A 21133-nucleotide genomic window follows, 5' to 3' on the forward strand; every position below is an offset into this window, starting at 1 on the left:
AGGTTAAGGTGCTGACTGTGCGCTTGTCAGTCTCTGGCACCCCATCTGTATCCCGGCTGCACCCTGCACGCTCGCGGCGTGAGGCTGGTCCCTTACCTGCGCAGCGTCCTCAGAGACTGTTCACCCTGTCTGCGAAGTGATGTTTATATGCTCGCACCTGAATGGATCTGGCAGATAGCTGAGGTGTTTAAATAGCGTCTCCTTTATCCTTTCAGAATAAAGTCCACACGCATTAATGGCACGCCCTTTCCAATCTCTTCTATCCTCCCATCATCACACGGCCAACAGATTCTTAGATTGATCCATTTCTTCCCAGTCCCACCACCCCAATCTGAGCCACCTCAACACCTCTCAAACTAACTTTTGCAGCTGATTCTCAGGCTCCCTGCATTCACCATTGCACCCCATCCCACCCTTTGAATGGTTGAGGATTTTTGTTTTGTTTTTGTTTTTTAATGCCATTATAGTTGCATTTAAGATTTACAGTGGCTCCTCAGTACTGCCTACAGCCTATCTCCTTGGTGGTGGTGCACTCCCTTAATTCCGCCTTTAATCCCAACACGGGATGCAGAGGCAGGCAGATCTCTGACCTCAAAGGTCAAGGCCATCCTGGTCTACAGAGTGAGTTCTAGGACAGCCAGGACTACACAGGGAAGCCATGTCTTGGGAACATAACTAACAAACACACTGCTATTTCATTAGCAGTACTTCCCCTCTTTCATACATTCTAAACTCCAAAATGGCCAAAGTGCTTTAGTTGTCTCAAAGACTGTTCCCACTGGCTGGGATTTCCACAGATAGACCCTACTTCTGAACTTCTACCCCTCATTGGGCTAATTATTATCCCCACAAGTCCTTCCTGGATTTAATTTGCTTCCCTCGGGAAGCTTTTCTGACCCTCTGGGTTAGTCTCCTCTGAGTTCTCAGTCCCTGTGCCTTTCTGTCAGGAGGATCAAGCTGAGTTATCTGTCCCTTCCTTGTGTAGGCCTGGCATGTTGCCTAAGGTAGATTCTTCTCCTTGGTTGAATGAACAAATGCTAGAAAAGAAGAAACATGAGGGTGTTCTTCCATGGTCATTCCTTCAACAAGAAGGCGGGAGGTTGACTTTGACCGGTTTTTATTCACCATTTACTGACTTATTATTATTCTTATTGTCAGGCCCTATGCCAGCACAACTGATTTGTAAAACCCGCTTGTGCCTGATAGAGCCAGGTCCATCTAGAACAACAAATAAACAGGAGAGCCATTGAGCCACCCATCCCCTGCAGTTTTTAGGGAAGTCTGACTGATGATGTCATTTGAGTGAGGGTCAGAAGGGATTTTGAGAGATACTGCCATGTTTAACGGGTAAATTCCAAACACTTTTACTTTACATCCAAATTCTACAACATCACTACCTCAAAGTGCACTCAAATTCTATGTTGAAAGCAGGGGGTCTTAGTCTGGTGGTAGTGGTGAAGGCAGCAAACACCTTTAATCCCAGCACTTAGTAGGCAGAGGCATGCAGATCTCCATGAGTTCAAGGCCAGCCTGGTCTACAGACAGCCTGAGCTACACAGAGAGAGAGACCCTGTCTTGAAAAACCAAAACCAAACCCAACAACAACAACAAAAGGTGGGGGAGTTGATGAATGCCTATAATTCAAGTACTCAGAGGGCCAAGGCAGGAGGCTGCTGAGTTCAAGGCTAGCCCCTGCCTCAAAAAAAATTCCAGTATTCAATTTTTTTTGGTGGGGGGTGGGGGAGCTGGGGGAAAGATGGGTCTCACTATGTAGACTATGTAGCTCTGTCTGTCCTGGAGCTCCCGATGTAGACTAGGCTGGTTTGAACTTACAGAGCTCTACTTGCCTCTGCCTCCTAAGTGCTAGGATTAAAGGTATACAGACCACACCTGGCTTCTGACCTGTTTGTTTTAAAAACGGAACCAGCCAGGGGGTGGTGCACACACCTTTAATCCCAGCATTTGAGAGTCAGAGACAGGAAGATCTCTGTGAATTTGAGGCTGGCCTGGTCTACAGAGTGAGTTTCAGGACAGCCAGGGATCTTCCGTAGAGAAACTCTGTCTCAAAAAACAAAACTCTATGGCTATTAACCTAAACAAATAAAAGCCACTGTACTTATCAATGGGCCTAATTTTGTTACTAGTGATCCACATGGTCAGGTCAACCAGCCCATACCATGCAATATAGAATTTGTAACCACCAATGCCTTAGGACTTGCAGAGTTTTGTTGAGCTTATAAGGAAACTGCAGATAAGGATAGCAAATATTGTTTTCCCATTGAAAAAGCTCAGAGATATTTCCTTTTCATCATTGGAGAAGATGATAAGAATCTCAACAGCAAAATGCATGCTCATCAAGCCACAGCACTGCTGATAAAAAGCGGGAAGAATTGGACTCTGCTGTCTTACCCTGGGGCAGGTTACCTCATTGAGCCTCCCTTTGCCCCTGTGCTCTGCTTCAAGGATCCCCTATGTGATCCCAAGCATCATATGGGGGAGATGTCCTATATGCAGTCATACAAGGAGCATTCTTGGAAGGAGATACAGAAATTTCTCAAGAAACATCTTGTCCCAGATATGAGCAGCCAGCTCTGGGTGGACTTGATAGTATTACTGGGAAGTAGAGCTGTTTAATCTCCTTACCAACACTGTCTCACTTTCCATAGAGGGATATCTCTGATCTCTCACTGGATGACGAAGGAATCTATCACAAGAAAATGCAGGTGGGCTGAGAGTGATAATATCTTGACTTTGGAAGGGGAAAAATGTTTTTCATGTAATGAAATGTCAGGAAGTGAGAGCCCCATATATGCTTAAATAAAATCTTAGGACTACCTTTCTTAAAATTTTCATCATCATAAAAATCTTCTGTAATCATAATTATCAAGGAAATTTATTAGTGACAAAACACAGGATACTGTTTTATAAAATAAACACAAAAGGAAAAGAAGAAGAAAAAGAAGAAGGAGAAGAAGAAGAAGAAGGAGAAGAAGAAGAAGAAGAAGAAGAAGAAGAAGAAGAAGAAGAAGAAGAAGAAGAAGAAGAAGAAGAAGATTGAGTTCCAGGACAGGCTCCAAAGCTACAGAGAAACCCTGTCTCATAAAACCAAAAACAAAAACAAAAAACCAAAACAAACATCCCCCCCCCAAACAAATAAACAAAAACAACCAAGAGCTGGACATGGCGACAAATGCCTGTTATTCTGGCACTTGGAAGGTGTAAATGGATGGCCAGGGGTTCAAGATCACCTTCTGATACATAATAAATTCCAGGCCAGAGTGGGCTACAAGAGAACCTTTTGTCAATAACTCCTCCCCACCAAAAGACACTAAGTCTCACTAAGTAGCCCAGGTTGGCCTGGAATTCCACATTACCTTTTAGCCTCCCAAATGCTGGGATTACAGATGTGTGCCCCTACATCCAGCACTCTTTGTCTTTATTCTGTTTTTCTTACCTTATTCCTACAAGTTCATTACATGTATGTAATATGCCATATATATTATCTATTAATATATACTCACTTCTTCATAAAGGTACAATTTTAGGCCTGTGTGTCTGGTGAGAAAACAATTGTTGTGTGTTTCTTTGAGCCTACTACCATTTCCATTAGAGAACAGTACTGAAACATTAGTCACTCTCTCATCTGGCAGGAAGTTCAAGAGAGGTGTTAGTTACTTGTAAATCGCCAGAGGATGTTTTTGCAACAGCACCTATAGAAAAAGGAAAAGGAAACGTGAGCCAGGTGTAGTCTAAATTCCTGATATACAGGACTACCATGAATTCAATTGCCTGGGTTACATAAGGATACCCAGTCTCAGAAAGAGGAAGGAAGGGCAATATTGAGAAAGTGCTAGCTTCACAAGCCTGAACCTGAGTTCTGTCTCTGGAATCCACATAAAAGCCAGATACAGAGATTCAGTGATGTTATAATCCCAGCACTCCTACAGTGAGATGGGCGACAGAGACAGGGCAACTTCAAGGAAGCTGGAGTATGCAACATAGCAACAGAAACAAGGAGGAACCTGCCTGGACCAGTGGAAAGCAAGAATGGACTACTGAAACTTGTCCTCTGGCTTCTGCAGGTTCCATGCGACATGCACAAACCAGCATTCACATATCAGACACATACACTTTTGAGAGACAGGGTTTCTCTGTATAGCCTTGGCTATCCTGAAACTCTCTCTGTAGTCCAGGCTGGCCTTAAAGTCATTACTGCCCGGCAACAATCTCTTATTTTACTTCAAATATACAGCTTTTCAGAGTGCCTCTTCAGCCAGGTGGTGGTGATGCACGCCTTTAATCCCAGCACTTGGGAGTCAGAGGCAGGCAGATCTCTGTGAGTTCAAGGCCAGCCTGGTCTACAGAGCTAGTAGTTCCAGAACAGACTCCAAAGCAATGCAGAGAAACCCTCTCTCCCTCTAAAAAAAAAAAAAAAAAAAAAAAAAACTTTTCTTGAAAAAATTAAGTGGTTATTGATATTGCAATAAACTGCATATTCCATGATGATCCCACAAGAACAAAACAGGTTGAAAGTTCCTTTCGCCTCCATGATGTCACAGCCATTGAAAGGTCATAGCACAACATATAAAGGCTGTATTTGTGATAATCCTAGTGTAAACACACTTACTGTGCTGCCTGTCCTCTTGTATAGTGCAGGGCTATGCACACTACATGGTACTTCAAGACAAACAGCTATGTCATGGGTGAGTCTATATATTTATTATATCTTTCTTTTTCTGGTTATTTTAGAAAATACTGTCAGGTGGTGGTAACACATGCCTTTAACCCTGCACTCAGGAGGCAGAGGCAGGTGGCTTTCTCAGAGTTCAAGACCAGTCTGGTCTACAGAGTGAGTTTCAGGATATCCAGAGCAACACAGAGAAACCTTATCTCAAAAATCAAAAAGAAAACAAGAAAGAAAGAAAGGAAGAAAGAAATAAAGAGTATATTTGTATTTACAAAAGGAAGTTTTGCTGATCTTGTCAGTGTTGAATCACAGAAGCTGCCCCATCTAAGGATCACCCACGCCTTATAGCCTGCCTAGTACCTGCCCCAAAGTGCTAAACTTCCAAAGTGTAATAGCCGTTAGTAGGGTTGGAACAATAGGATTAACTCCCTAAATTAGTGCCTTATATCCCACCTAAACTTCCATTACTAATCTGCTAAACTTAGAGATCTTAACTCCTTTATGTAGACGGACCTTTTCTAGGGCCTCCAGCTCACAAAACATGACATGGACTTATTATTGGTTGTGAAAGCTCAGCCTTAGTTTAGGCTTATTTCTAACTAGCTCTTATAACTTAAATTAACCCACATTTTTCAATCTACATTCTTCCATGTGCTTGTTACCTCATCTCCATTTCATCCATTCTGTTTCCTCCCAGTCTGCCTGGAGACCCCATTTTCTTCTTCCCAGAGGGTTCTCTGTCCAGAAGTCTCTGCTACCCCTCCTGCCTAGCTGTTGCTCAGTTAGCTTTTTACTAAACCAATCACACATCCTCACAGTGTAAAAGAATATTCTACAGCACCTCTAAGTTCAGAGACCACTACCCTATAAAGTCTGTAAATACAAAGAATGTTCTTGTTCTAAAGATGGCTTGCGGTTGGCTCTCCTATCCCAGCTTCCTCCATGTGGCCAGCTTTACTAAGGACTTACCTCAAATCTCTCTCGGAGTGTATCTCTACCAGACCTGGGATCTCTTATTCAAAACAGGTGGGCCTGTGATATGGTTCAGCTGGTAAGGTGCCTGCCACCAAAACTGATCCCCAGAGCCCATGTGGTAGAAAGAGAAAATCAGCTCCCACAGGTTGTTCTCTGACCTCCACATCAACCATAGTACACACACACATACAAGACTGATGGGTTGTGCCACACCATCTGAAGCCCTCATACAGCTCATGATTTCATGATTACCACATCTTTTGATTTCATAACTTTCTCTCGCTCTTGACTTAATCTCCTGTTGTTTGGGTTCATAGTGACCCCTGAGCACACCAAACCCACCCCAAATGTTACCAACCATCATTTGACTGACCTAGGAATGAGTTTACACTGATTAAGAAGCTGGGCATGCACAAATGACACACACCTTTAGTTCTAGCTATTAGGAAAGCTGAGTCAGAAGAACTGCTGAGGCTTAGGAAATCCTGGCCAGCCTAGGAAACATAGCAAGGCTTCCATTTAAAAAATTACGAAGGGCTGCAAAGGTGGAAAAGTCAGACAGAGATTGCTCACAAATCAAGTCAGTCCTGTTCCGGCACAGCTGCCAGGACAGCTGTGATCTTGGAGAGGAACTAAGGGGTGGGATCAATTAAAGGTCTGTTTCACTGAAGGCAACAAGATGTAACAGCAACAACAAGAAAGCCCTATAGAAAGTTGTTGCTTCTTTGCAGAACTAGGGGTTAAACCTAGGGTCTTCCGCATGCTGGGCAAGCACTCCACCATTGAGCTACATCCCTAGACTTTTAGAATTATGTTTATTTTATCAAGGTGGTGGTAGTTGAGCCCTGATCCCAGGAGATAGAAACAGGCGGATCTCTGAGTTGCAGGCTAGCCTGGTCTACAGAGTGAGTTCCAGGATAGCCAAGACTACACAAAGAAACCCTGACTGACTTGAAAATAAAATAATATTTATCTTGAGACAGGTTCTCAAAATAGTTGCCCAAGCTGACCATAACTTGTTATGTAAGCCAGGCAGGCTTTGAATTGTCAGTCCTCCTGCTTCATCCTCCAGAAAGGCTGGAATTACATGTGTATGCCACCAGACCAAAATTGGGAATACTCTTAATGACAGATATTGATGTCCAGCCACATAAATTAATCCCCTTTAACTCCAAAATCACAACTGCTGTGACTGGGTTGGGTTGTGGAATGCTGGCTCTAGGGGTGGTGAGGGAATGAAGGACAGACACACATACACATATACACAGGAATGCTGGGATCAGGTTGGCATCTGCTACTGCTGATGGAGGCTGTGTACTATCACAAACCACCCAGAACCTCAGCACACTCAGGGTAGCAGCAGCTGATCTTGGTAGGAGGGCTCCATAGGTTCCATAGGTGAGCTGTTTCGGGCTGGAAACACCAGGGAAAAGGAAGCTGCAGTTTCTAGTTTTTGTACACAGTGGTCACTCTTTCCTACTGGAACCTGGGAGGAAAGTGTTGCCATCCCTCAGGAGCCTTGCCCATGTAGGGAAACCGCTTTGTCTATTTCCGATGGCTTCAAAGCCTTAGTATCCTTGACATCGAAGTGCCCATATCAACGTCATACTCACTCAGGGGTTCCTTTGCTCCCCAACACAATCAAAGCAAGAAGCCTGAAATGTTGAAAGAAAAGCCCAGCCTGCCAGTGATATTGGATTCACTGCTATCTTTGGGTAGCTGAGAAGATTCAGGAATCATCATCATTATTATTTTTGCTAAGAAAGTAGCTCAGTGACAAATTACTTGTCTAGCATGATCAAATTCTGCCAAGAAAGGGAGGGAGATGGGAGGCAACAGAGAACAGGACAAGATGCCATGGGAACCTATAGTTTTCTCCTCCTCAGGAGGCTGAGGAGAGGGGATCACTTGAGCTCAGAGGTTGGAGGCCAGCCTGGGAAGCACATTGGGACTCTGCCTTGAAAACAGGTGTCCAATGTGGCACTTAGAAGGCATCAAGGTCATCCCAGCCATACAGTGAATTTGAGGCCTTTTCTGGGCTTGTATGAGACCCTGTCTCAAAACAAAACAACCTAAGTGAAGTGTTTTGGTTCATACCAACAGCCTCAGTACTCATGAGGCTGAGGTAAAAGACAAATTTTTGCCTACAAAGTAAGTTCTAGGCACTGGGATAAAGTACAAGCTCTTGTTCCCTCAAAAGCCAATAAACAACAAAAACAAAATAACAAAAAGGAATACAAACGGTGAGTCTTAAAGGGTATTGTGAAGACTGCAGGATCATTTTGGGGGCACTCCACATGAGCTGACTATGGAAGAAAAAAAAAATCACCCGCCAGAGCAAATCTTAAGCATAGGGAAGCATTCCCATTCTGGAGACAAACAGATCAGTTCTAAGTAGCAAGCCTTTTAAGGATGGCACTACAGTCTTGCTTGGGAGCAGTGTTGCAGTTACAAATTGAAAGTCTTGGTGATCTGGTTAGAGATAACTCCAGGGTCTCCAAGCATATCGGTAAGTACATAATGCCCATGTACTTCAGTAGCCACAAGAAATCTTGGCCCAGATTTTCTGAGATGTTCTGGATTGCTATGCTAGCAAGAATGAGGACTGTTGTTAAAACTACACATTTCAAGAGCTTTATTATTAGTTGGGTTTGTTGGAGCATCCCTGTGGTCCTAGCTACTCAACAGCAGAGGCAGGAGGATCACAAGCTCTGCCTGTGCTATGAGAGTGAGTTCAAGGATAGTCTGGCCAAGGAACTGAAAGCCTGTCTAAAAATAAGGAGTCTGGGGCAAACCACTTTTAGGTCTGCTCCCTGTGGGACTCTCTGGCCTCAGGGAGCTGCTTCTCTACCTCAGGAAACTCTGCTTCCTTTGCCTTACAAAACAAAACAGCAACAACAAAAACCAAACCAGTTGTCATGTTATACACTTTGGGAAGTAGAGATTGGACCAATAGGAGTTCAAGGTCATCCTCAGCTACACAAGATCCTACCTCAAACAAGAGGGCTGGAGAATTAGCTGATCAGTATTGGGTTAGCAGTTATGAGACCCTGCATTCCATTCCCTCCTCTCTCTCTCTCTCTCTCTCTCTCTCTCTCTCTCTCTCTCTCTCTCTCTCTCTCTCTCTCACACACACACACACACACACACACATTTTTGCTTATTGAGAATATTCTAATAAATTCTTCTATGAGTGATGTTCATTCCAGCACCAAGCTGCTGTTTCTCCACCCAACCTACCTATTTGATCTAACCATGAGATCAAGGAGTTATGGTTAGAAAGCCCTGTGGCTCAAGGAGAGGACCCTTGCCCAGGTTATTGCTGCAATGGAGGAGGATGCTGAAAAGACACTGATGCAATTCTGGAAACATTGTGACATCTATGACTGTATCCGGAACCTTGTCTGTGGTTAGGTGATGTCACCGAGGTATGAATGCATGGTATCTGGAATAAGACACTCAAGAGTTCATCCAGAACTACAGAGGACTCACCAAGGGTGAGGAGGTAGCAATATCTGTAACACTGCGTGGAGATGGCCAACAATTTCACCTGGGTGTGGATGAGGATGACGCTGAGCTCCCAGGAGAGGTTTCTTGGCAACTGGCATGGGAGTTGATGGGAACAGGAACACAGCTGCAGACAGGAAAGGGAAAAGTAAATGGCAGAAGAAGACAAATCCCAAGAAAACTCAGGGAATAGTTGAAAGGAAACCTTATAGACTTTCGTGATCTCCTCAAGAACCACTTCAAAATAAAAACTGTGTGTGTAGCTGGTGGGAGACCACTTGCTTAGGATGCTTAAGGTTCTGTCCCCAGCACCGTAGGAACAACAAAATAACATGGACCCCGATACTGAAAGATTTTCTCTTTTATTGTTGAGATTATGATATAATCACATCATTTCTCACTTCCCCCTTCCTTCCTCCTTGCTTTTTCCCTAACCCGTGGCTTCTTTTTTCATGCATATATGTATATACACATATATTTCTAAGTATAACCTGCTCAGTTCGTATGATGTTACATGTACATTTTCAGGGCTGACCATTTGGTATTGGATAATCAATTGGCGTACTCTTCTCCATTTTGCCCACTCTCAGCATTCCTTAGTCGCCTGTAGCTCCTTGTGTGGGGTTGAGGCCTTGTGGGCTCCCCATCCACGTAGGAATGTCTATAATTGTTGTCTTGGTTCAGCTGATGTTTAGGCAGTCATGTGGTGATACTTTATGGGTGTAGCTTCAGACATTCCTAGGAGACACAGACTCACAGCAAATTCCTGATCCTCTGACTCGTCTACAATGTTCCCTGAGCCTTAGATGTAAGAGTATATCCATTGGGACTGGGCTTTGTAACACTATAATTTGATTGGGCAAGGGCTTTGATTTAGTTATTACTTTGTCTTCAGCCTCACAAACAGTGTGTAGTATTGTTAAAACTATAGATATTGTTTTAATATATGTACGAACAAAATGAGATTATCTTAGTATGCGTTTAAATTTTATTATATCATACATGTATGGGTGTTTGCCTTAACATATATCTGTGCACCCCTTGTGTGTCTGGTACTCATAGAGGACAGAATGGGACATTGGATCCCTGGAACTGGAGTTACAGTCTGTTGTGAGCTGCCATGTGGGTTCTGGGAATTGAACTTGAGTTCTCTGGAAGAGAAGCCAGTTAACCTCTAAGCCATCTCTCTGGCCCTAGGATGTACTTATTCAAAGAATTAAGAAAAGGAAATGATATATGTTCTTTCTCTCCTTGACACATTAAGGAAAGGACACATATATGCCCACAGAGAATGGGATTTAAGAACTTGCAGAGAATAGTCAACAAAATAATAAAGAGAAATAAAAATTGTTTATCCGATAGGGAGCAGAATTGCTAGCAACATCACCCCTCCTCCTAAGGATTATGGCTTCAAAATGTGCTGTGCAATGACAAAAGCATTAAAAATCATAATGAAGGTATGGATAGAACATTATGTTTGTTTGCCAAACTTGTTCCTGACAAATGGGAAGCCACAGTCCTCGAAGCTTTCAGACAGAGAAATAAGCTCAAGATGCAAAGTGATTTGCTTAATGTTTGAACAGTAAGTAACAAAACACATTAGAAAGACAGGATGTGGGGAGAAGAAATGGAAAATAGCCTCTCTGCCTGTGTCCACAGGCTCTGTTCTGAATTTATTAATGGAACATTAACAATGAGGCATGCCAGCACATTGAGCTGCACAGTTTATATGTGTTGTAAAGGTGCCCAACTCAGGGAACAAGAGGCAGCTGCAATTCAGAAGTTATTCTCCAAACTCTTGAAACTGCCCAGAGGGCAGGATCTGCCCATGTGGCGCACACTCTTCTTGTTTCCACAAAGGCATTGCAGAGTATGACAGAGGTCCTATCATGGGTAATGGGGCAGGCCACTCATTAATGTGTTGGGGGTCTAACCCCTTAGCTGCCACAGAAGCCTTTTTCTCCAGCAACACTAGGGTCAGACTCAACATGTTGCCTTCACAGAACTGTATGAAAAGATTTGACTAATATTTGTCATACACAGCCCATTTTCTAGTCTTGTTCATATTGTTGAAAGATAGTACTTTGGGTATTGGTACACACACAGGACAGTTAGGACCTCATCTTTTTCTATTCCTAGTGTCATGATTCAAAAATGGACTATATTACTTACATACCCAATAGATAAACCACACACACACACACACACACACACACACACACACACACACACACACACAAACACTTCAAAATAAGGAGCAAATGGGGAACATGGAAAGAGAAGCTTTGGAGCCATAATTCTTTTCTATCTTTTTTGATCTTTTGAGACAGGGTTTCTCTGTTTAACAGCCCTGGCTGTCCTGGAACTTGCTCTATAGATCAAGCTGGCCTTGAACTCACAGAGATCCTCATGCCTCTGCCTCCCATGTGCTGGGATAAAAGGCATGTGCCATCACTGCCTGGTAACCCATAATTCTTAGAATCAACAACAAGATTAGCCTTGGGGTATAATGAGTACTTGGAAGATGGAGGCAGGAGGATAAGGGATTCATATTATCTTGGGTTATGTAAAGAGTTCAAGGCTAGCCTGGGCTACAAGAGACACAAAACCGAATCAGTTTTACCTCTAAAAAAGGAAATCACCAATAAGAAGAAATGAGGGGTTTTTGTTTTGTTTTGTTTTGTTTTCAATCACTTTTCCTTATCCCTGACTTGGTAAAAATTATGAAAATAATTTTAAGGAATTTGTCCTCCTCACATTCCACACTAGTCACCAGAATTCAGTGTGTCTAAAATATACCAGGCTCTCAGCACCTCTTTTCTCATGTCTGGAAAGTTCTCCTAAACTAAGGGATTGCATTTATTTATTTGCTGAGGATTGAACCCAGGATCTTATAAATGTTAGGCAAACACTCTACCTCAGAACTATATCTTTATTACCAGCATCTTTCTCCTCCCTTTAAAACTCGGTTCTTGAGCTTGTGAGATGGCTCATGCAGCTAAGCCTGACATCCTGGGCTTGACCCCTATGACCCATATAACAGAAGAGTTGACCTACAAATTGTCCTGAGAGTTTCATCTATGTGCCGTGGCGTGCATGTGTCCACACATATATGCACACACACACACACACACACAGTGAAAATGTAATTAAAAGTCAGGTATGGAGGTGCACACCTTTAATCCCAGCATTTAGAGGGCAGAGACAGGCAGATCTCAGTGAGTTTGAGGCCAGCCTCGTCTACAGAGTGAGTTCCAGAATAGTCAAAGCCTACACAGTGAGATCCTGTCTCAAAAACCACAAACAAACAAACAAATGTAATTTAGAAAGAAAGAAGAAAGGAAAAGGAGAGAAGAGAAAGAAAAAAGGAAGGAAGAAAGAAAGAAAGAAAGAAAGAAAGAAAGAAAGAAAGAAAGGAAAAAAAGAAAGAAGTCTGGGAGTTGGAAAGATAGTTCACTCTTTGGGTGCTTTATCTCACAAGTTTGGTTCCCAGAACCCACATGGAGGCTCACAACTCTCTGTGACTCCAGTTTCAGGGGATCTAACAGAGTCTTCTGACCTCTGAGGGCACCTGCCACCCACATGATGCACATGAGGCAAAACACTATAAACATAAAAATAAAAATATGTCTTTAAAACTCTGCTTACAAAAAAAGATGAAATTTGGGAGGGAATGGACAGGAGAAATAATGTGATTATATTATAATCTCAAAAAATAAAAGACATAATTTAAAAGATGAAACTCAGTTCTTTGGGAAGCCCACTCTGATATTTCTTTTTCAACAGATGTTTTTTCTGTCATACAGATGACTCCCTCATTATTTGGAGCATGGTGTTGGCATCTACCATGTCTACTGATCTTCCTAGACTGTATGCTATTTCAGCCAGCCATTGTGCTTGAATCTGATCAGATTCTGTGGTTTTGACTAACATAATGTGGCAGAAGCTGGGTGAGGTATCACATGCCTTTGACACTAACATGTGGGAAACAGGGGCAGGTAGATCTCTGTGATATGGAGGCCCGCCTGATCTACATAGCAAGTTCCACGCTAGCCAGGGCTACAAAGGTCATGGTGATCCTCTTGCCTCTCCTCCTGGGTGCTTGGATTACAGACCTGGTTTGAAAAATCTTGAGTTCTTTAGTGAAAACTGAAAAGGTGTGGTTACTGGTGAGGATTCACCACCAAGGAACTGTGGGTAGCTGGAAGAGTTTAATAACACAAGAGCACCAAAGTGTAAGTAAAGTATTTTTTTGGGGTGGGGTCAGGACCTCCAGCTCCCAAATAACCACACAGAGACTTAGTATTAATTACAAATGTTTGGCCAATAGCTTAGGCTTATCTCCAGCCAGCTGTTACAACTTAAATTAACCCATTTTTACTAATCTTTGTGTTGCCCCTAGGCTTGTTTACCTCATATATGAACTTCCCCTGTTGCTTCTTCTGTATCTTGCTCAAGACTTCTCTGACTCCACCCTCCTTCCCAGCATTCTCTCTGCCCTCAAAATTCTGCCTAGCTATCAGCCAATCAGCTTTTTATTAACAATGAGAGCAACACATCTTCACAGAAGGACTATTCCACAGCACCAAATGAAACTGTGGATCTTGCTGTTGAGTTTCCAAGCAGATGTATCAGGTTTGTTTTTGTTTGTTTGTTTTCCCAAGACAGGGTTATTCTGTGTAGTCCTGGCTATCCTAGAACTTACTCTGTAGACCAGCCTGGTCTCAAACTCAGACATCTGCCTGTCCACCAAGTTTGATCCTAGAGTCTGCCTCTTTAACTGCTTCTTTCCTCCACCTTAACTAACCATCTAGCTCTCCTCACCTACTCAGCAAGTGTTCTCTCTCCGTCATACACCCTTTTGGGCCGCCCACCACATGGGCATCTCTCTTCTACATCTTTTTGGGGCACTCACCATATGGGCATCTCCCTACAATGCCCTTTAGGGCCCCACCACATGGGCAATTCTATTCACTAAGACCTTGCACCTCTCTAGCTATTTTCTCTTCCTCCTGCTCTAACTACTTGCCTCTCTCCTTCTACTGGTACACGTCACTGTGGAAGTCCCTGCTTTGTCTGCTTTTACTATAGAAGCCACACTGGTACGCCAGGAAGCTTCCTCTTGCTCTACGGGGCTCCAACACATGGAAAGGGATGTCTCTCCTCTGTGATTTGGGACATTTCTCTCTGATGAATCTTTCAGTCCACTTGGGGATGCCGTGGATTGAAATTCTTCTTACTGTGACACTTACCTCTTCTGCTCCTTCATGCCTCTTCATCTCCCACTAGGAGCTGATTACATACTCCCAGATCTATGACCCTTTCCTTGATCCCTTTCCCTTGGAGCCACCTGATCTATCTCTCCTTGTGCCATCCTGGGCCTGTATGCTATGCATTTTCTTGCCTCTCCCTAGGAGCTGCCTGCTCAATCCCACAACTTCTCTCTGTCCTGGCTTCTGTGATATCGGAACCCTTCTTGGGTGAAGTTCCTGCTTGTTCTTCCTTGTCCCCCATGGCTACACTGTTCTCTTAGCTCCCTCCCTAGGGTGGATTCTTTTCATGACCCTTCCTCCTTTTCTCCTTGATCTCAATTCCTTTCTAAGACTCAGAGGTTTTCTTAAAGCCTCACTGTCTTACTAAAACCAGTTTGGCCTCAGTATAGCTTGCTGGCCAAACATGGCACATGAGTTCCTGCACAAGCAAATAATTCCAAATTCTCTTATCTCTAAGGTTTTACCACTTTCTTTTCTTAAGTCTTTTTTTCTCTATGATTTCTCTGTGCTCTGTTCTCAAATCTTTTAAGGCTATTGTGTAAACAGTCTTTATATCAGGATTTGTAAATTCATTGGTGTGGTTAAAGAATCTGTAAAATCTACAACAAAATTTGGCATAAAACTCAAAGCAAAAGGCTATGGTTAAACTTACACGTAGGAATTTGCTACAATATCCTATATATGTGATTCTATCCTTGTTTACTATGTATTTAATTGGATCCAACTCTTGTTTAAAAAGTAGATCTACCAGGAAAACATGTTTTAAACAGCAACCATATGACTTGCCTCCATCTTGGCTGATGACCTCATCAAGATGTAAGCAACAACGTGACTGACAGCTATCTTTACTAAGGTTGAAGGGTACATGCCAGTCCCCCCCAAACTCCTCCTCTACAGGAAAATCTGTTGGGCCTGGTGGCCAAAGATTGACGTTTTGGTATCTCTGCCCACAGTGATCATTGAGGGACCTAGGGTGATTATGTAGGTAGCCACTAAGTCCTTTGTTGTTTTTAATAGCTTCTGGATCGACTTGGTCTATATTTCCTGCTTACTTAGGTGAAATTTATCCTTCTCAGATCTCTGATGGTGTTGATGACTAGGCTATAGCTTTGTCATTTTAGCAGTTTAACAGCACCAACCAAGGCTTCAGATGCCTTTTCAGTTCCCTTCATGTGAAGAGAAGCCTCACTTCTCTAAGCCTCCAGCTGAGAAAGACAGTGACTCTTGTTATCAGACTCTAAAAAGAGATAAACTCACAAAACAGGTTCAAAGGAACCTGTTTTACAATGACTGCTGTCAGTAACCACTGTGTCTCATGGGCAGTAATATCTAGAATAAAAAATGTTTAAAGTTTATGTAAGTTCTAACGGTGTAAGAAAGTGACTTAAGTTATATAAATAATGGAAAAATGCTTATTATTTCTTTTCTCCTCCCTTCCTTCCTCCCCTCTCTCCACATGGCCCTGCTCAGCCTGGTCATGTCAACTTTGGGCTCTTCCAGATGTCCCTGCCTCTGGCTCTGCTCTCCCTTTTATCTACAACAAGCTTTGTCCTCCATCATACCTAGGAGCAGGCATGTCTTTTCCTTTTTATTTATTTATTTATTTTTTCATTCAAGGCCCTGTCTCAAAAACACACATATACACAAACCAACCAAACAAAAGAAAACTTCTAAGACCTTAGAGTTGCTAAGGCAAAGCTGAAGGTTGTGGCTCGTGCCTTGTGATACCTACCTCGGAGGATCACTATAAACTTGAGACCATCTTGGGCCATAGAATAAGAAAGACTCAGTCACAAAACAAGTAAAGGCACTGTCTCAGAGATCATTTCAAAACCACAGGTTTTATATGCCTCGGAGACCCTCCAAGCTAAGCAACCCACCATCTTCCAGGTGTGTCCTAACATCAACTTCACAGCCCATATTGAGACTGTGAAAGAAAGTTATGAGACTTCCCCCCACCCCAACTAATGGAGTTAGGTATATTGATATTCAAGAAACTTCCCAAATTAAAAAAAAAAACAAAAAACTCATTAGCTCCCTCTAAAACCCACAGAGACAATACAAAACAAAGAGGTCTCTGGATCCCCACCTACCATGGCCAAAACAGCCTGAAGAAAGTACTCAGCAACAAAAAATGGGCTGCTTCTTAAGGGGATGGAGGGTACATGACTCAGAGCAGAATCCAGTCACAAAGGCTTATTCTTAGAGAGCGGAATGCAGCTGTAATTAAAGAACCAGCCAGCATATCTGGCCAGACTTCAGAATGTCTTGTTTCATTGTTTAAATTTATTTAATTTGTTTCAATTTTTTTTCCTCAGTGCTTGGGACTAAACTGAGGACTTTGTGCCTTCCAGGCCAGCTCTACCACTAAGCTAACTCCCCAACTCTTATTTTTGTTTAAATAATAATAAAATATTAAGTTAAAAAACAGAGAGAGAGAGAGAGAGACTGTGTGTGTGTGTTTGTGTGCGTGCGTGTGCGCGCGTGTGTTCAGAGGACAGCTCTCAGGAGCTGGTTCTCTTTCCACCATCTGGGTTCTAAGGCTTGAACTCCGGTCATTAGGCTTGGCAGCAGGCACTCTTACCTGTTGAGCCATTATGTTTGCCCTCTAAATTTGTTTTTGAATTAGGATATCAGTAAAGAGCTCATTAGGCAGGTCAGCCTTTGAACTTGCTGAAACCTCCTGCCTCAATCTTGTGCTGAGATTACACCATTTTTAGCTATAGATTAAGGAAATTCTGATGAGTGTTAATGTACTTTAAATGTTTACAATTTATGTGTGATTGTGTATGCCACATGTTTGCAGGTGTCCTCAGGTCCAGAAGAGGGCATTAGTCAGACCATCTGGAGTTGTGAGCCGTTGCACACGGGTGTTAGGAAGAACATTGCTGGCTAACGTTTTTTTTTTTTTTTTTTTTTTTTTTTTTTTTAACCACTATGCTCTTCAACAATAGTGTTATCTACTTCTATCTTAACTCTATCTCAGAATTGCAGCTTAGTGTGTAAAGAGATAACATCTCTTTAGTTCTGTCTTCTAGCTGAAAGGGACAATACTAACCAAGCCTGATTTCAGGAGAGGTGTCTGGACCCTTGACCACATGATGAGCTCCATCCTAGTCTTCTGCTGTAACAGAGTGGCTGGATCTTGCTGGGCAGGCCCTCTGAAGATGAGTGAACTTTGCATGTGAAAGTAATATAAATAATGCCATGATGTGTGGGTAGAGGACAGAAGTAGGAAGTGGTGACACATGAAAGATAGCTAGACATTGGCTAAGTTGGTACCATGTATCTTCCTTTTTTTTTTTTTTTCCCTCGTTCTGTTTTTGACAGAGTCTCATGTAACCCAGGTTGGCCTCTAACTTGCTATGGAGCTCAGGCTAGCTTTTAACTGTAGATCTTCCTGGTACCATCTCCCAAGTGCTGAGATTAAAGGCATGGGCCACCACTTAAAGTTTGTCTCCTGCTCTTGAGTCTAGGTGGGTTATGAGTGACTGACAGTCCAAGTCAAGTAATCCAGGAATTGTCAGCTTCTACTTTCTGAGAGCCCTGCACTCTGCTGTAGATCCCATTATATGTATGTATGTATGTATATATGTATGTATGTATATATATGTATGTGTATATATATATATATACACATACATATAGGGGAGAGACTAAATAAAGCCAGCTTCCTAGTTATTTCTGCCCTAGATCAAACCAAGGAGATACAATGAAATAAATGACACTGAGTGACCCCAGATACATCTTGACTGTTTTTGGAGGGAATAGCATATTGATATATGTATGGTGTGGGAGCAGGGGGCTGTTGGTGGGTCTCTGTAGTAGAGTACTCCCTGTGTCCCCAGTTGACTTCATGAACAGAAGTGACTTGCCTCAGTCATTGAATTCCTGACCCACCTACAAGCTCAGAAAGCCCCCCTACTCTCTAACCTCTATAATGTAAAGAATAGCCCTTGTTCTGAAGGTTGCCTTTTGACCTATTTCGCTTCTCTGGGGAGTGACCAGTGTTATTAAAGGAGCCGATCTCTGGAGATCTGTCTGAGCACATCTCTACCAAACTTAAGAATCATTATTTTAAACACCTGGGTTTGTTTCCAACATAACTATTTTCCCAGGTTGGATACTATACTGGGAAATTAGTGAACTCTGCGGGCCATCTTATTTTAGTTTTTGAGATAGGTTACCACCGTGTAGCCCAGGCTAGCCTATAACTCATATGTAGCCCACTTCTGCCTCTGCCACCAGGGTGAGCCACAACACCAACCTTCCTAGGGACTTCCTAGCTCTTATTTGGAGCTCAATGCATCTGGCATTTCTTGAATGACAACAATATACATAACTAAGAACTCAGTTTTGTTTGAGACAGGATCTCACTCTGTAGCCAAGGTTGGTCTCAAACTCACAATACTCCTCTGCCTGTGTCCCCAAAGCATTGAGATGGCAGGCATGTGCTTCCAGGCCCAATTGCAACACATATTTTTGAAATAGTGTTGTCTACTTTACATCCAATTCCTCCTTTATGTGAAGAGTTCACTTCTCAACTTCTCAGCTTTTGACCTGATCCAGCAGAGTGTATGTTCTTTTTTTTTTTTTTTTTAAGATTTTTATTTATTTATTATGTATACAGTGTTCTGTCTGCGTATAGGTCTGCAGGCCAGAATAGGGTCCCAGATCTCATTACAGATGATTGTCAGCCACCATGTGGGAGCTGGGAATTGAACTCAGAACCTCCAGAAGAACAGCCAATGCTTTTAACTGTTGAGCCATCTCTCCAATCCCCAGAGTTTATGTTCTTAGCAGTTTAATAAATATAAAAAAATGCCTGTTTTACACAGTCATGGTATAAAATAATAATACATGAAACATTCAGAACAATGTCAGATACTGAATCAGAGCTCAGCAGTGTTTATTCTGGCTTAAAATGAAGGTTGAAAAGGAAACATAATTACCCTGTGTTCTTTAAGTTAACACATATAAATTTAATGTATAAAATAATTAATACATATTAGCTCTGGCTATCTTGGAACTCTATGTAGGCCAGACTAGCCTGGAACTCACAGAGATCCATCTGATTCTGCCTCTCAAGTCCTGGGATCAAAGATGTACACCACAACCCCCTGCATTTTAAAAATAAATTTTTATTTTATGTGTATGGCATTTTGCTTGTATGTGTCTGTGCACATAACTGGAGTTATAGACAGGCATGAGCAGCTATGTAGGCTCTGGGAATCAAGTTTGGGTCCTCTAGAAAAGCAGCCTGTGTTCTCAACTGCTGAGCCATCTCTTCTGCCTTATAAAATATCCTGATTTCTGGGCAAATTGAAGATTTAGTTGATATATTTGCATTCAGTGTTTCTCATAAGTCAAAGATAAAATATAAACACTTGACCATGCATACCAGTCTGCCCACAGCCTAGCGTTTGCTTTGCTTCTGCTTTCTTAGCTCTGATTCATATTTTAAACTCATTAAAAACATTCATTGAAACAGGTTGAGGTAGTGCAGGTCTCTAATGCTAGCCCTTTGGGTGGTGGATACAGGAGGATCAGAGTTCAAGATCATCTTTAAGGACTAGCAAGTTCAAGGCCAGCCTGGGCTACCAGAGGCCCTGTCACAAAAAGGCCACACAACAAACAATACCAAACTTAAAGGAGAAGATGAAAGGCCTGGGTAATTTGTTCCAAGGTGACTCCTTTAGCAAGGCTTAATTGGACCATTTTGGATTAGATATCACCTTTTTTAAGCATAAGCAGAGAAATTCAAACTGGTTCTATAAGAAAGATTTGTAGCTGGGAGGTGGCGGCGCACACTTTTAATCCCAGCCCTGGGGAGGCAGGCAGAGGCCAATGGATCTCTGAGTTTGAGGCCAGCCTGGTCTACAGATCGAGTTCTAGGCCAGCCAGGGCTGTAGGACTGTACAGAGAAGTCCTGTCTCAAAAAAAAAAAAAAAAAAAAAAAAAAAAAAAAAAAAAGAATAAAATGTAAGCCAAAGGCCATTTTTAAGGGAAAACCAGAACAAAACCCATATGCAAATGTTTGATGGCATGAAAGTTTACTGTGTTCCAAGAATAAACTTTCAGAGGAGCTAGAAGCTAGGGAACATTTTGTGAGTATGTGCTGAGGGGAGGGAGAGGATGAGAGAAGATGATAGTCACGGGGTGCTGGACATGCAAATCAGGATGAGGTATGGGAGAACCCTGAATGCTAGAACATAGTTTGGACTTGATCCAGGTGGCCATGGGGAGCCATTGAAATAGTTTTTCTTTCTCTGTGTGTTTTTCATCATGGAGTTACACTGTGAGGTGTATCTATTGAAAAGAACATTCTGGTGGCAAGGGGAAATGGATCAAGTGGAAGACAGAGAAAACATGATTAGAACTGGGCCACAGTGACTTGGTAGGGAGGCCTATATTAGCAATGGTGACAGCCAGGATGAGGGAGAGTGAGCCAGGCACTACAGAATTCATGCTTACTCTCTCAGCCAATATCTATTTTCCTTAGTGTGTTCGTGTCTTTGAATGTGTCCCAGGCCTGCCTTGAACCTTTGGTCTTCCTGCCTCAGCTTTAATGTTAAGCTTACAGATGTCAACAAAAGTTCCTGGAACCAAGCAGCATCTTACAGTAAACAACTCCCAAAGGTTGAGTATCTGATTAAAGTTCAATGATTGTGAAGAGGTTGGAATGTTGCAG

The 21133-nt window shown here is 42.5% G+C and overlaps 1 long non-coding RNA gene across 1 annotated transcript; it reads right to left on the reverse strand.

Moving 5' to 3' along the window:
• Window positions 1-46: 46 nt before the first annotated feature.
• Window positions 47-9295, reverse strand: LOC127225020 (uncharacterized). Its single transcript, XR_007834762.1, has 3 exons — window positions 9155-9295; window positions 3522-3710; window positions 47-208 (listed from the first exon to the last, which is right to left on the reverse strand). It is a non-coding gene; the product is annotated as an uncharacterized LOC127225020 (long non-coding RNA).
• Window positions 9296-21133: the final 11838 nt, after the last annotated feature.

Source organism: Phodopus roborovskii, unplaced genomic scaffold, assembly GCF_943737965.1.
Source record: "Phodopus roborovskii unplaced genomic scaffold, PHOROB, whole genome shotgun sequence".
Classification (NCBI taxonomy): Eukaryota; Metazoa; Chordata; class Mammalia; order Rodentia; family Cricetidae; genus Phodopus; species Phodopus roborovskii.